This window comes from Taudactylus pleione, unplaced genomic scaffold (assembly GCF_031769625.1).
Source record: "Taudactylus pleione unplaced genomic scaffold, aTauple2 ptg000087l, whole genome shotgun sequence".
In the NCBI taxonomy this organism is placed as follows: Eukaryota; Metazoa; Chordata; class Amphibia; order Anura; family Myobatrachidae; genus Taudactylus; species Taudactylus pleione.
In genome coordinates this window covers 3,389,646-3,404,806 of record NW_028284489.1, presented here as the reverse complement: position 1 = coordinate 3,404,806, position 15,161 = coordinate 3,389,646, and the positions used below count along the sequence as shown (strand labels likewise).

Sequence of the window (15,161 nt, the reverse complement as noted above, 5' to 3'; positions counted from 1 at the left end):
CTCAAATGCTAATTATCATCTGCATAGAGAGCATATCCTTACTGGACTCAGCAAGCCAGTACTAGAGCAGTAATATTGCAACAGTGTAAAGCTGTGTTTATCAGTGCTTCATTAAACAGGCAGGCTTAAGAGGAGAGACAGGAAAGTACAGCAGAGACAGTAACAAAGACTTAACAAGTTTATTGAGCAAAGTTATCCATATTTCTCATGAGATAATAGACTCATTAAAACAAGGATTGCGCACCACCATTAACATAAAAGCTGGCCAGCAATTTCTGAACTCAATTGACAGTATAACTGTTCTAGTTATTTATGCTAAGTTGTAGGATCATATTGTATTGTTTATGAATTGTTGCCTGGTTACCCTTGATTCATGTTCTAGGACAGGCCTGGCCAACCTGAGGCTCTCCAGCTGTTGTAAAACTACACATCCCAGTATGCCCTGACACTGTTTAAGGATTTCCAAATAGCAAAACTGTGACAGAGCATGCTGGGACTTGTAGTTTCACAACAGCTGGAGAGCCACAGGTTGGCCAGGCCTGTTCTAGGAACTGTGCAGATGAATCAGCAGTTAGCAGAGTTCCAGCATAATAAAACCTGAATTGTTCTGTGTGAACTTACTTACCTGCACAGATGTTACTGTATTTTAATGTTGCAAACGGTCGATCTTTTTGTCATTGCCTATACTGTTAGCTTAACAAGTGTGAAGGCAAATAAAGTAAAGCAGACTAGCTGATACTGTTAGTATCATTTATTGTGTGAAGACCTGGTTTTCCTAATCTCTATTGGGAAAGCATGTCGCTGAAGGAAAAGTTTGTGAGGGCTACCTACTCCATCAGTGGTAAGAAACCCACACCTTGCTACACAATCCAACCCGTTAGCTGGGTATTACAATATTTGGCATCACAAGAACAGGTGGGAGTCCAAAGACAAACAGAATATAAAATGTCACGAGAAAGACAAGCAACGGGAGATGCCTCTGGAGCAGGAGCACCAGGAGCATTTAATCCTATAACACTACCTTATTATTACCAACATACACCGGAGATATCCATGGAACAGATGGGACTACCTTTACCAAATTTAAGAACAAAATCAAAGCAATGTTCCGACTCTATCCCCTAAGTGAACAGCAGCAAGTTGAAGTGCTGATTGGACAGTTAAAAGGGTTGGCTCTCCGAGACGTCACCTCATGGCCTGTGGAAGAAAAAAGAAGAGTGGATCAAATCCTACTTCGACTCGCCACTACTTTTGAAATTAGAACACTGTCAGAGCTAAAAACTCGGTTTTACTCCAGGAAACAACTGCCAGGAAAAACTCTCCATGACTTTGCATTAAGTTTGCAAGAAGCATTTCATGCCATTCAAGCAAGGGATGCCAACGAGATTAGGGATACGGATGAAACCCTAGTGTCTCAATTCATCAAAGGTTCTGGTTCAGAAGGAGTAAGGTCCCAGTTGCGCATGTTGAGAATGCAGTTGCCAGATCATTCCTTTTTGGACTTCAAGGAAATGGCCCTACACTTACCCGAGAACTTAATTTTCTGGAAATGTCGGGATTCCAGGAATCACCGAGTCCAGTTCTGAATCCAGGTCCAGGGATACGGAATGTCTCAGCCCTTAAAGAACCAGTCATTCAGAGCATCCAGACTTATACTACTGAGTCTTTGAAAAATATTCAAGGTCAGATAAAAGAGTTGGCTGAAGGTCTAGCTGACGTCTGTAAGGAAGTCCACAATTTGACCAAACAACTGACTTCTGGTGCCTCTGGGCAGAGGTGGCAAGGAGAGAGGCGAAGAACTGATAATGAGTGGTGGCAACCACCACCAAGGAGTGGAAGACCAACTTGTCATGACCAGAGTTTCTCGGCATGGTGGTCAACGGGTATTACCTGTGAGGTCACTATGGCGGGGGGCGTCTGGCGGTGGCACTGGTGTTTGGCGAGGGGTGTTAGCTGTGCGTAGTTCTGTGCAGGCATGTTGTCACTTTGGGCTGGTGAGGCCTGGTGGTGCTTCCATTCCGCTCCGGCATGGGTGCCGCCATCTTGCCTCCAGTCACGTGACCTAATCGCCCAATTCTGGTTTGTCACATGCTTTCTCTGGCCAGTCATGGCACAGCACTTGGTATTTAGGGAGGTTCAGAGCCTCACTTCATTGCCAGTGCAACGTGTTTCTCAGCATAGCTGAGAGTTCCCTGTGCTCACCACCTGTTTCCTGTGATACGCTACCTGCCTGCCTGCTTGTCTGCTCCAACCCCGCTGGACTACCCTGCATCCTCCATTACCTTCCCCTTGCCTGAGTACCCGAGTCTGCTGTTCACCCTGCACCTTGCCTCCACTGACACACTGCTGGATAATCCTTCCTCAGCCTGCATTCTTCATTTCAGCAACTACACCTAATTTCTCCAGCCTGTCATCAACTGGACATTTCCCTATTAACCAGTCTCTACCTGGACAGTTCCCATTGTATGCCACTACCTGAACATTCTTTTTTAACTAGTCACTTCCTGGACATTGTTCATTGCCTGTCACTAACTAGACTTTTTCCCATTACTTCACCACAGCTCCCAAGTGCACTAAGTGCTATATCTGGTCTTCAGTTTTTGTCATATTCATGTCTATCAAACCACTCATTAAAAGTTTCACCTTTTCATTTAAACCTGCTTCAGTGTCTGCTCCTATCACCACCCTGGGCCCACAACAAAACCAGAACCTCACAGTTTGCACTGGCCACATGGACCCAGCCACGGAATAGGAGTCTGGAGTAGATTTATTTCGGTGCATTGCTGGCCATTTGGAAAACCTGGAAACCATGCAGCATCAAATGGCTCAGTTTTTACAGGAAATGTCTAAAAGACAGGATAATCTACAAACCTCCTTATCCTCTCCTGGGGCAACAGTCCCTATGCTCTCTCCTGCATCTGGAAATATGGGTAACAGGACATCTCCTTGCTTACACCTTCCTGTGCCCAGCAAATTTGACGGCAACCCTAAACTCTATCGGGGGTTTCTGAATCGTTTCAATATACATTTCACCTTACAGCCTGATAACTTTCCCACTGCAAAAACTAAAGTGGCTTACATAGTGTCTCTGTTGTCCGGCTCAGCCTTGGATTGGGCTTCCCCACTCTGGGAGCGTTCAAATTCTCTGCTGGATAACTATACTGACTTTGTGACATCATTCAGGAGGATCTTTGATGGGCCCGGATGTACTGTATCAGCTTCATCTGGTATAATGACTCTGAGACAAGGAATCCGTTCTGTCAGCCAGTATGCCATGCAATTTCAGATTTTAGCATCAGAGCTCAAGTGGAATGAGGAAGCCCTCACCTCAGCCTCTTGGCATGGACTCTCAGACTGACTAAAAGATGATCTGGTTACCCATGAACTTCCCACCAATCTAAACGACATGATTTTGCTCTGTAATAAAATCGACCTATGCTTCAGAGAACGTCAGGCTGAAAAGCACAGGTCTGACAGGCAAAGGTCATCTACCCTTCCCTTACCTACCCGTACATCCCCTACTCCTGTGGATGAAGAGCCTATGCAGGTGAACCATGCCCATCTCTCCAAAGAGGAACGTCAGAGAAGGCTGTTAAAAAATCTCTGTCTATACTGTGGAGATTCAGGACACCTGGTGGCCTCCTGTTCCCGCAAATCAGGAAATGCTCATTCTTACCTGACACTGGGGACATCAAGTTAGGAGTAATGAGTCCGTCCTCAAATAATAAACATTTTGTAATAACTTTAGCTATAGATCTAAAGCCTAAACCTGCCTTTGTTTCGGCTCTATTAGATTCTGGAGCAGCCGGAAATTTCATAACCTCCAGCTTAGTTGACAAACTACAAATTTCTTGTTCATCCCTCACTCATGCAATTTCCTTGACTGGCGTGGATGGTCGGCCTCTGGCTAATGGAGTTGTCTCCAAGGAAACTACCAGTGCTAGCCCATATTGGAGCACTCCATTCTGAGTCTTTGAAGTTTTTAGTCATACCTGAGGCGTCCCAAGACATTTTTATTTTAGGACTACCCTGGCTACGCCTGCACAATCCCAGGATAGAATGGTGTTCTATGCAAATTCTTTCATGGGGACAGACTGTCAGAAATCCTGTCTTCCCAAGATACGACCTGTAAGGAAAACAGCTTCATTAATATCTCCAGCAATTCCTAAGGAGTACCAAATGTTCACTGATGTCTTCTCCGAACAACAAGCGAATGTCTTACCTCCTCACAGAGAATGGGATTGTCCTATTGACCTGCTGCCTGATAATATGCCAGTCCAGTCAAACGGGAGCACGCTTGGACGATTTTCATTCAGCCCTAAAAATGAAAAAGGTTTTCAACAATATCGTTATAGTTGATTCGTTCAGAAAAATTTGATACTTGTCGAGAGGGAGAGAGAGAATTTAAAAGACAACAGACCACCAGGTAGCAAAAGCCAAAGTTTCAAAGCTGGCGCTTTTTCATCATTGCCCTGATGATGCTGCGCCAGCATTGAAACGTTGGCTTTTGCTACCTGGTTGTCTGTTAAATCCCTGAGTGTCGCCGATTGAATGACTCTGAAGAGAGTGGTTACCATCATCTTCATGGTGGAGGGCAACGGGGTGAGATCGCTGCAGTATGCAGTGAGTGTCAGAAAATATATATATATTTTACACACATATACAAACACAAGTGTAAGCATATAGTCACATACATAAATACATAACGATGTAGAAGTTAGCTTCTTATTCGGCCAGCTTCTTATTCAGTTTCCAGTGTCTTAATCGAGCTCCAGCGTCTTAATCGAGCTCCAGCGTCTTAATCGAGCTCCAGCGTCTTAATCGAGCTCCAGCGTCTTAATCGAGCTCCAGCGTCTTAATCGAGCTCCAGCGTCTTAATCGAGCTCCAGCGTCTTAATCGAGCTCCAGCGTCTTAATCGAGCTCCAGCGTCTTAATCGAGCTCCAGCGTCTTATTCAGAACATGTTATATTAAAACATTTTTATCAAATAGAATCAATAAGCTTACATTGAATAAACAAAATATGGTATCTATTACACAAATTCCAATTGTACTTTGCTTGGCCCACAAAGTTTTTGGGCATTAAATAGGGTGGTAAAGTGGGCACAGGGACCAGATTTTCTATATTTGAATAAGTAGCTGTAGTTGTGCAAGGGTTAACTAGCCTTGGGCAACAAATTTGACACTTGGAATCCACAGAGGGGGGTCACTTACATATGACCCACTTGCAATTGGCCTTGCCCAACAAGCTTTTTGGCATGAAATAGGGTGGTAAACTGGGCACAGGGACCAGATTTTCTATATATGAATAAGTAGCTGTAGTTGTGTATATGATTCTATAGCATAAAATTTGGATCACAGAACGGTCACATTTAAGATGTGAATTTTGGAGACTGCAGAAAGGTTATTATTCACTAAGAATAGATAAATGGATGTAGTCTGCATCCTGGTGTGCGGTATACCGCCGATCAATATACCAGTGCAAGAACCCCAAAGGTAAGTGTCTGGGAATAGTGGGAGTTTTGGGATTAGGGTTAGGCACCAGGGGCAGGGTTAGGTTTATGGGGGTTGGGTTTAGGCACTAGGGGGAGGGTTAGGCAAAAAGGGAGGATGGTTAGGTTTACGGTGTGGGGAGAGGTAGGTTATGGTACTTACATTATCTTGTCGGTATTCTAACGGTCAAGATGCCGCTGTCGGTACTCTGACTGTCGCCATCCCGACCGATGGGATCCCATACCCAACCCTAGATAAATGTGGTTAAACCCCTGCACAATTATAGCTTCTTATTCAAAATGGCAATATCTAGTGCCTGTGCCAGATTTACTGCCCTATACATGCCTAAAACCTTGTTGGGCAAGTCCAAATGCATGTGGGTCATATGTAAGTGACCCCCCTCTGTGGATTCCAAGTGTCAAATTTGTTGCCCAAGGCTCTTTAACCCTTGCACAACTATTTATTCATATGTATAAATTGGTGCCTGTGCCCACTTTTATGCCCTATTTCATGCCCATAAACTTGTTGGGCAAGGCCACTTGCAAGTGGGTCATATGTAAGTGACACCCCTCTGTGGATTGCAAGTGTCAAAGTTGTTGCCCAAGGCTAGTTAACCCTTGCACAACTACAGCTACTTATTCAAATATAGAAAATCTGGTCCTTGTGCCCACTGTACCACCCTATTTCATGCCCAAAAACTTTGTGGGCCAAGCAAAGTACAATTGAAATTTGTGTAATAGATACCATATTTTGTTTATTCAATGTAAGCTTATTGTTTCTATTTGATAAAAATGTTTAATATAACATGTTCTGAATAAGAAGCTGGAAACTGAATAAGAAGCTGGAGCTCGAATAAGAAGCTAACTTCAGCCTCGTAATACAGATGGTATATTTCTTGTGAGTCATGAAACAGTGAAAACGAAACTAGGGCTGGGACACAGCGTGTAAGGAGTGAGAGCGATAACGCATGAAGGAGCCGGGAGCTGCAGTCTGAGACTGACCTCGGCATAGAGAGACACTAAAGGTACCCACACATATACCGATGTGCTCACGATACGATTTTATGGCCAATTTCCTCATGAACTTTCACGGGAGCTCCCTTGCCGTCGTGATCACAATTTGGAGTTAAAAATGTCCAATCTGACTAAAGATCCATTTTGCAGCCAGTGCATTTTATCCCAGATTGGCTAATCTGCCCTACAGCACGGCAGATCAGAAGATGCGATGTACGACGAGCGGGGACGCGCATCGGCACCGTGAGTATAAACTCACGATTTGTACTTTTTTCACCCGATTCGTCGTCACGATTCATCGAAATCGGCCAAATCGTGTAAAATGTCGCTATGTGTGTGGGCACCTTAACACCGGCACCCCGCGCCTCACTCTCTCCGGTCACTGACAGCAATTACGAACCTCAGTCACCCGGCCCCGGGGGCTCTGTACTTGATACGCAGTATGTGTGCAGCCAATGTCATACAGCTCCATGCTGCTCAGCACAGCCACTGCTGCAGCGGCACAGAGGAATCCCAGCGGTGGCAGAGGAAGCCATTAAGGAGAGGTGGACGTTCGAATCTGGCGCTGCCCCCAGCAGCCAATAGATGGCAGCCATGGTGGGCCAATCGCGGCCCCGCTGCGTCTCATCTCGCCCCGCCTGCTGCGTCTGACATCAGACGCTGCCGGAAGGTAGAGCCTATCGGTCGGCGGCAGAGCAAATAAAAACACCACGTGGCAAATGCTCCTGCGCGCGGGAAAGAGACCGGAACTCGTCGCAAGCAACAAGGACGGTGACGCCGGTGGCTGCGTGAAGAAACGAAGAAGCGGCAGAAGAATGCAAGTAAGGAGCGGAGAGTGCTGCGGGGGCGGGATGCAAAAGAGCTTACGAAGCTCCCCCCCGCAGCCTCTCCCATCGCACAGGTAGTCTCTCTTTCTGTTATTAACGCCTTCCTAGATCATCAGGGTAGTCGGGCACTAGGCCCGTGGCCACAGTCAGGCATTAGGCCTGTGGGGAATTAGGCGGGCACTAGGCCCGTGCTCTGTAGAGAGCCCTAGACCCTTTAGGTTGGTGTTGTCCCCAAATAGGTGTATAACCTGGGTGCTATGCCCAGGTCACAAATTGTGCCATCGTTAGGTGGGCTCTAGGTCCGTGGCCAGAGAGGTGGGCACTAGGCCCAGATAACAATAAGGCCACCTTGTCACTGAACTGGGCACTAGGCGTAGTTCTTATAAGGTACCAGAAGGCAGATTCTAGGCCTGAGCTCATTGAGTGGCTCTGAGCCTTAGACCCTGACCACTACTGTAAGTAGATAGGAGCCTAAGCCCCATTGAATAAAATGACCTCGGCATTAGGCCCAAGTCCCCTTTTTTGTGCACCGCAGTTAGGCCCGAAAGGCCTGAGCCCAGTACATAAAGTGGTCCTGGACATTGCGCCCAGGCCACTAGGTTAAGCTGTAAGTAGGCAGGCCTGAGCCTGTGAGTGACTGGGCATTAGGCCCAGGTTACAATATAATTATGATCTTCACTTGAAACCGGGTGTGGGTAAATGCATCGAAAAAGCCGGAAACCATGAAAAATGTATTGAAAAAGCCGAAAATCTTATTAAATGTATTGAAAAACCCGGAAACCATAAAAAGTGTATTGAAAAAGCCGGAAATCTTATTAAATGTAAAGAAAAAGCCGGAAATCTTATTAAATGTATTGAAAAAGCCGGAAATCTTATTAAATGCATTGAAAAAGCCGGAAACCATAGTAAATGCATTGAAAAAGCCGGAAACCATGTAAAGTGTATTGAAAAAAATCTGGAAATCATATTAAGGGCCAGATCCAACTAGGTGTAAAAAGCTGCAGTTTGTCAAAGTTTACAATTGTGCAAACTTTTCACCAAAAAATGTGTATCATGCTATCCTATTAGCCGCGGCTTTTCGTACATGCAAACTTTTTAGATTTTTTTAATACATGTGCTATGATTTCCGGCTTTTTCAATACATGTAATATGATTTCCGGCTTTTCTAATACATTTACTATGGATTTCCGGCTTTTCTAATACATTTGTCATGATTTCCGGCTTTTCTAATACATATACTATGATTTCCGGCTTTATATCCCTCACAGAGATCACTGATAGTACGTGGCCGGACTGCTTCTTTCTGGGCACCGCCGCGGACCGTAGACAGGGTGGAACTTAAGTGACGTCGCACGTCGTGACGTCACAAGGCGCGGGACTCTGTGTATGTGGTGCAGAGAAGCCTTTCTCTGCGCCGCTATGTAATCAATTTATGCCAGTATTTGATCCCGGGGTGGGAGGGGAAATCGCGGCTCGCGGTTGGGGGGAGGAGTCTTGGATGCCCGCTAGCCTACTGCTGTAGCAGGAAAAAAAATTCCTGTCTACAGCAGAACTGAAGATGCTGTGGGCCTATTTTAATGAGGGGCCTGGAGCTGAAGCTCCATCCGCTCCATTGTCAATCTGGCCCTGTAAAAGGTACGTAGCAAAGAAAAATGGGCATGGTCACATACCTAAGGGGCATGGCCACTGAAAATGGGGCGTGACTTGACACGCCACTCATTTTTCATCACTCTGGAACATTACTTTCCATTCCATATGCACCTTACCTATACGGTGTTTTCTTACAATGTGGAACCGAACTGCTGAAGAAAAGTATCCTCCCTGGGAATATGGCGTCTTCAGTCGGTATTCACTATTCATGTAGGTCACATCATCAGGAAGATTCCTGTTTGTGTAGAAATATTAACAAGGTCATCATCATACAACAGCGGTGCAACCAGACACGCGTTCCCCCTGTGCAACTTCCTTCCCCCTGCGTCTCTCCGCCACACCATCCCCCCACGTGTCATCTCTCAGCCACACCATCACCTACGCCCCGTGTCATCTCTCAGCCACACCATCTCCTACGCCCCGTGTCATCTCTCAGCCACACCATCACCTACGCCCCGTGTCATCTCTCAGCCACACCATCACCTACGCCCCGTGTCATCTCTCAGCCACACCATCACCTACGCCCCGTGTCATCTCTCAGCCACACCATCACCTACGCCCCGTGTCATCTCTCAGCCACACCATCACCTACGCCCCGTGTCATCTCTCAGCCACACCATCTCCTACGTCCCGTGTCATCTCTCAGCCACACCATCACCTACGCCCCGTGTTATCTCTCAGCCACACCATCACCTACGCCCCGTGTTATCTCTCAGCCACACCATCACCTACGCCCCGTGTTATCTCTCAGCCACACTATCGCCTCCCTCCCATGTTGACGCTCAGCACACAATCACAAATACACACACACTGACAAAGCTACACACTGACACAGACACATACACTGACACCGATACACACACTGACACAGACACATACCTCTTTCACACAAATGCAGCCAGCCAAATAAAAACATTGCTGGCATCAATTGTTTTTAAAAGTCACCCCCCCCCCCCCACAAAAAAAAAAAAGAATACACACCTGGCTGCTCCAGAGCGGATCTGGGGAAGGAAGAATCACCCTGTCACCCGGTGGCAACTCTCAGGATAGAGAATGGGAAGACTGCCTGGGAGAAGCTGCGCGCTTCTGCTGCAGTTCCCCCTACAGTCAGCCCCAGTAGGCACACTTGCCTGCTCGTTAGTCACATCAAAGTCTTCAGTCCAGGTGCAATGGTGGGGGGGGTGCGACGGTGTGGATACGATGCCCTGGTTGGTGGTGCCCCCCTCTGGTGGGCCTGCCATGGCACCCAGGGCATTTGCCAAGTTCAACCCCTTCTAGTTACACCACGGCTATCAATAAATAATGTGAGCAAATAGCATAAATCTATAAAGCACTATTTTTCAAGTCATTAAAGTACAGCCAGCTGCCACAAGAGGGAGCCAAAACCTCAGGAAAGGTGTAGTAACCCGAGTCAAAGGGATTAATACAAAGCCATGAGATGTGGCTGTACTATAGTGAATGATATAAAATAGAAAATGTACAACCTGCTCACACAACAAGGACAAGGGCTAACAGAGGGATAGACCTGCAGGTGTAGTGGAAAGAGCGTTCTCTCTCTTTATATACTCACCACCTGTCAGAGGGGCATAAGGGTCACCCAGAGGTCCCAATTACAGGCAACAGCAGCTCAGCAGGGGGGCGCTGGACACGGTTCATCCAGTGACAGTAGCGCCACAGAAGGTCAACCAGCTGCTGGTAGTGACTGTAGGCTGACAAAGAGTAGAGAGGCTGGGAAGGATAGGCAGCCACCAACCCCCGGCTCTCCCATCACACAGCAGGGGGAGGTGATGATGTCTGGGAGGAAAGCGCCAAGTTCCTCCGCGCCGTGTCAGTTGGGTGCTATAGGACCGCTGCAGAAGCCAAGGACAGACCAGGTATGGGATCCTCCTTGCAAACAACGGCACACTCAGGGAAGTTAAAGCCCTGGCTTCAAGTAGGTAAGTAGGATGCAACCCACATGGGTACAGGAGGATTTCCCCTGACATTGTGAACCTCACTTCCCAACGGATGTTAGCTGTGGGGGTAATATTGGATGAAATCTGGGTCTCCAGCAGGTCCTAGAAGCAGCAAAAGCCGGGTTTTTAGAGACGCCAGACAGGAGTTCCCATACAGCATGTCCAGCTCCAGTTGCCGACCAGGCTATGCCACGGCAGCAGCCTCTATTTTAATCAAAATAGATACCTGGGAAAGTGGAAGCATGGCCGGCCACCGGGTTCTGCTAATTCATGACACCTGTGAACATAGAATGATACCCCCAATCCTGGGAGTATCACTAATGGGTGCATGTGGGTTGTAAAATACTTTTGTGATACAACGTAAATGTGTTTTTGTAAAGTGTAGTGGTATTGATATGCCCCATTATATGCCAGCTGGACATTCTCTATTCCCCTGTCTGCATTTATGGACTACCCCCTGCTATGGACTAGTGATCTAGAGGAGGGGGTTTAGGGGGGGGTCACGAGGCCAGGACTTCCCCACTGTATTGAAGAGGGGAGCCCAGCTTTCCCTCCTGCAATAACATGGCCAGTGACTGTTTTGTAGCATGCGCACCGGGCGGGAAGAACAGCCGGCGCGTGCCAAGTATCCGGATGGAGACTTCAAAGGCAGATGCCCAGCTGACTCGGGGGAAGTCCTGAGGTGGCCATGTACAGCGCGGTATCCGTGCACTTACCTGTGGTATGGAGGAGATCGCCGACGGGAGCCGGAGGAGTGGGGTGAGCCTATCGCTGACTGGAAAGTGGCATTGGAGTGTGACGTGAGAGGATCGGTGTCTGCTGGGAGAGGAGGCGGGCCGGAGTGAGGTTGGAGGCGGACTGGGGGAGGACGCAAGTGCCGGGGGTTGATCCGGAGGAAGGAGGAGAGAACCAAAGAGAGCGGTGATCCTCCGCTGAATGCTGTCATCATTGGGTAGAGCTGCCAGAAAGGTCTATATGAAAACAAACCACATTGCATTATATAGGTATTATCCTGCGGCCAGCTCACCACTGAACATTTAGCTAAAAGAAGGGACAGTTACTGTGCTAGTGAGCTCCAGTCTTAATAAAGTACCTGATAGTTACCTCATGCAGTAATAGCCTTATAAATAGAATACAGACTACAATCACCCCTTGTCAGCATAAGACTCAGCACCCAGTTGAGAACCACTTCCGCCTGTGCAGACAGTGTTTAAGCTCTATAGCTCTGTCCTTCAAACAAAGCCTGATTATTCTCTTATACAGTACCATAGCACAAGCGATTGCAGCTGAGTTACAGTGTTAAAAGCAGAAACTATTTTCTAGAGATAACTACGAATCTGACCAGGAGATTAAAATACAGTTACCGGTCACTGGTTAATTGCATTGCACCATCTCTTACCATCATGGTCACCCGCTACCAACATAAAGTGGCAGCTGAAATTATTTTTATTGCAGACCGCATGTGAGTGCAGGAAGTGTAAAATACTTATCAGGGTGGCTAATAGTGACAGTACAGCTGCCCCTACAGTTCAGAAAGCCATACAGGAACAACCACTGGTATAGGAGGATAATTGGGCTTTGTTTGACTGACAGAACTAAGGAGCTTAAACACTGCCCACATGGACGGAGAGGGATCTTGACGGAGTGCTGATTCTAATGCTGACAGTAGGTGATCGCAGTCTATATTCTGTCTATAAGGCTATTACTGCCTGAAGGAATTATCCATGGAGTTTATTAACACTGAAGCTCACTGGCACAATAGTTGTCCCTTCAGTTCCCTAAATGTTCAGTTAACTGGCCACAGGGTAGCACCAATATAATGGGGTGTGTGTTTTTTTATTACAGACCTCTCTGGCAGCTTGTACAGACAGCAGGGGAGAAAGGATCCTCCCTTTTCTGGAGCAGCCTTCAACACTTGGACCTCCCACAGCCTGCCTCCGATATAGCTCTAGCCCGCCTCCTCTCCCAGCAGGCATCGATCCTCTCACGTCATACTCCACTGCCGCTTTCCAGTCAGCGTCAGGCTCACCCCGCTCCTCCGGCTCCCATCGGCCATCTCCTCCGCACCACAGGTAAGTGCATGGACACCATGCTGTACATGGCCACCTCAGGACTCTCCCAGAGTCAGCTGGGCAGCTCCTTTTGAAGTCTCCATCCGGGTACTTGGCACACGCCGGCTGTTCTTCCCGCTGGGCGCATGTGCTACAAAACAGTCACTGACCATGTTATTGCAGGAGGGAAAGCTGGGCTTCCCTCTTCAATACAGTGGGGAAGTCCTGGCCTCGTGCCCCCCCTCCCCCCCTATATCACTAGTCCATAGCAGGGGGTAGTCCATAAGTCCAGAGGGGGAATAGAGAATGTCAAGCTGGCATATAATGGGTCATGTCAATACCAATACACTTTACAAAAACACCTTTACATTGTATCACAAAAGTATTTTACACCCCATAGACACCCATTAGTGATACTCCCAGGATTGGGGGCATCACATCCTTCCCCGCTGAATCATGCGTGTCCTCACGCATGTTTCACACAAGTTTAAGCAAACTGTATTGACACTTATCACCTTTAGATGCACCATGACAAGTGTAGCAAGAGCAACTTTGTTACAAATGTTAGCAAAAACAATTATACAGATAACATTTTGATTTGATACTTTTAGGCGATCACAACAGCTACAAGGCACTCCATTGCTTGTAACTAATGAGTAGAATTCCTTTTGCATCTCATTCCTGACCTGCTACATGCTTGTTTCAAAATTGAGGCTACCTCTTCAGAGCTTACTGTGATGTACTCACGGTCAGGGGTCAGGGTGATACCACTCTGGGAAGAGATCCGTCACTGCCTCCTTATCTGTACTAGGAGTGTCATTAGGGATGTCAGGTTCAGACTTCAAGTTAATGGAATCTGGACAATTGGTTTCGGGAGGTTCAGATTCCTTTGCCGTGGCCATATGGTTCTCCCTCTCGGGATCCGTTTGTTTTACGAAATTTGAATTTTCCGGATTGTGATAAATTTGTTTTAGGATAGAGGTCTTCTGCTCTAGATTCACTCTCGAGCTCTGGTTCAGGAGAACACTGTGGCCCAATTATGTTCTGTGGACTCTGCAGCACTGTCTTTGATTGTCCATGTCAGATTCGTCTATTTCGGCTGATACTTTGTTCTCCACCTGGTCCTCGAGGTCTCTCTGGTAATTGTGTGGAAAACTTCTGTGATGTAAATGGCACCAATAACGCTTACGCTCTGCGGCATATCTGCTGTCTTGTACTGGAAAGCCACAAGGACCAGTGACATTTGCTGCTTGCAGTCCTTTTGCTCCTTGGACCACATCAAACTCTACATTCTCTACGTCTCCCAAGCTGCGGAGATACTTCCTGGGATTGTTCTTTTTGATGGCTGTGTAGTGGACGAACACATCTTCTTTAGTGTCATCCTGGTTGATGAATCCATACTCATGTCTCAAATGGAACCAGAAGACTTTTCCCGAAACCTTCCCATTATGGATCAGAGGGTCAACATATATGATGGCAGTCAATTCATCCTCACTGGTAGGACATGGTTTGCCATAGTGGAGCCACCATTCTCCATTGGTAAGTCTTACTCTTGTTCTCCCCGAGGCTCGGTCTCCATCCTCGGGGTCTGGGAGTTTAAATTCTTCATCTAACCGCAGTTTCTCTCGATATGTCCAGGTCTTTGACACCATTAGCAAATTGGATGACCTTTAGTGTTGAATTGATCAGCTGTGTGAGGTTCTGGTTTTGCTGTGGGCCCGGGGTGGTGATAGGAGCAGACACTGAAGCAGGTTTAAATGAAAAGGTGAAACTTTTAATGAGTGGTTTGATAGACATGAATATGACAAAAACTGAAGTCCAGATATAGCACTTAGTGCACTTGGGAGCTGTGGTGAATGGGAAAAAGTCCAGTTAGTGACAGGCAATGCACAATGTCCAGGAAGTGACTAGTTAAAAGAGAATGTTCAGGTAGTGGCAGACAATGGGAACTGTCCAGGTAGTGACTGGTTAATAGGGAAATGTCCAGTTGATGACAGGCTGGAGAAATCAGGTGTAGTGGCTGAAATGAAGAATGCAGGAAGTATTATCCAGTAGAGTGTCAGTGAAGGCAAGGTGCAGGGTGAACAGCAGACTCAGGTATTCAGGCAAGGGGAAGGTAATGGAGGATGCAGGGTAGTCCAGCGGGGTTGGAGCAGACAAGCAGGCAGGCAGG

At 47.1% G+C, this 15,161-nt stretch overlaps 2 long non-coding RNA genes across 3 annotated transcripts in view; one reads left to right on the top strand and one right to left on the bottom strand.

The window, feature by feature from the left end:
• Window positions 1-519: 519 nt before the first annotated feature.
• On the bottom strand, window positions 520-11,724 carry LOC148529034 (uncharacterized). Its single transcript, XR_015877856.1, has 4 exons — window positions 11,654-11,724; window positions 9,099-9,217; window positions 4,223-4,318; window positions 520-4,126 (listed from the first exon to the last, which is right to left on the bottom strand). It is a non-coding gene; the product is annotated as an uncharacterized LOC148529034 (long non-coding RNA).
• A 78-nt stretch (window positions 11,725-11,802) lies between these two features.
• Window positions 11,803-15,161, top strand: part of LOC148529033 (uncharacterized) — a 44,819-nt gene continuing 41,460 nt past the window's right edge. Inside the window, exons 1-2 of one of the 2 annotated variants that reach the window (XR_015877854.1) lie at window positions 11,803-11,906; window positions 12,783-13,009. This is a non-coding gene — a long non-coding RNA (uncharacterized LOC148529033). Of the gene's footprint in view, window positions 11,907-12,572; window positions 12,603-12,782; window positions 13,010-15,161 lie in introns of those variants that run through there. The other variant, XR_015877855.1, reaches the window with a different exon arrangement.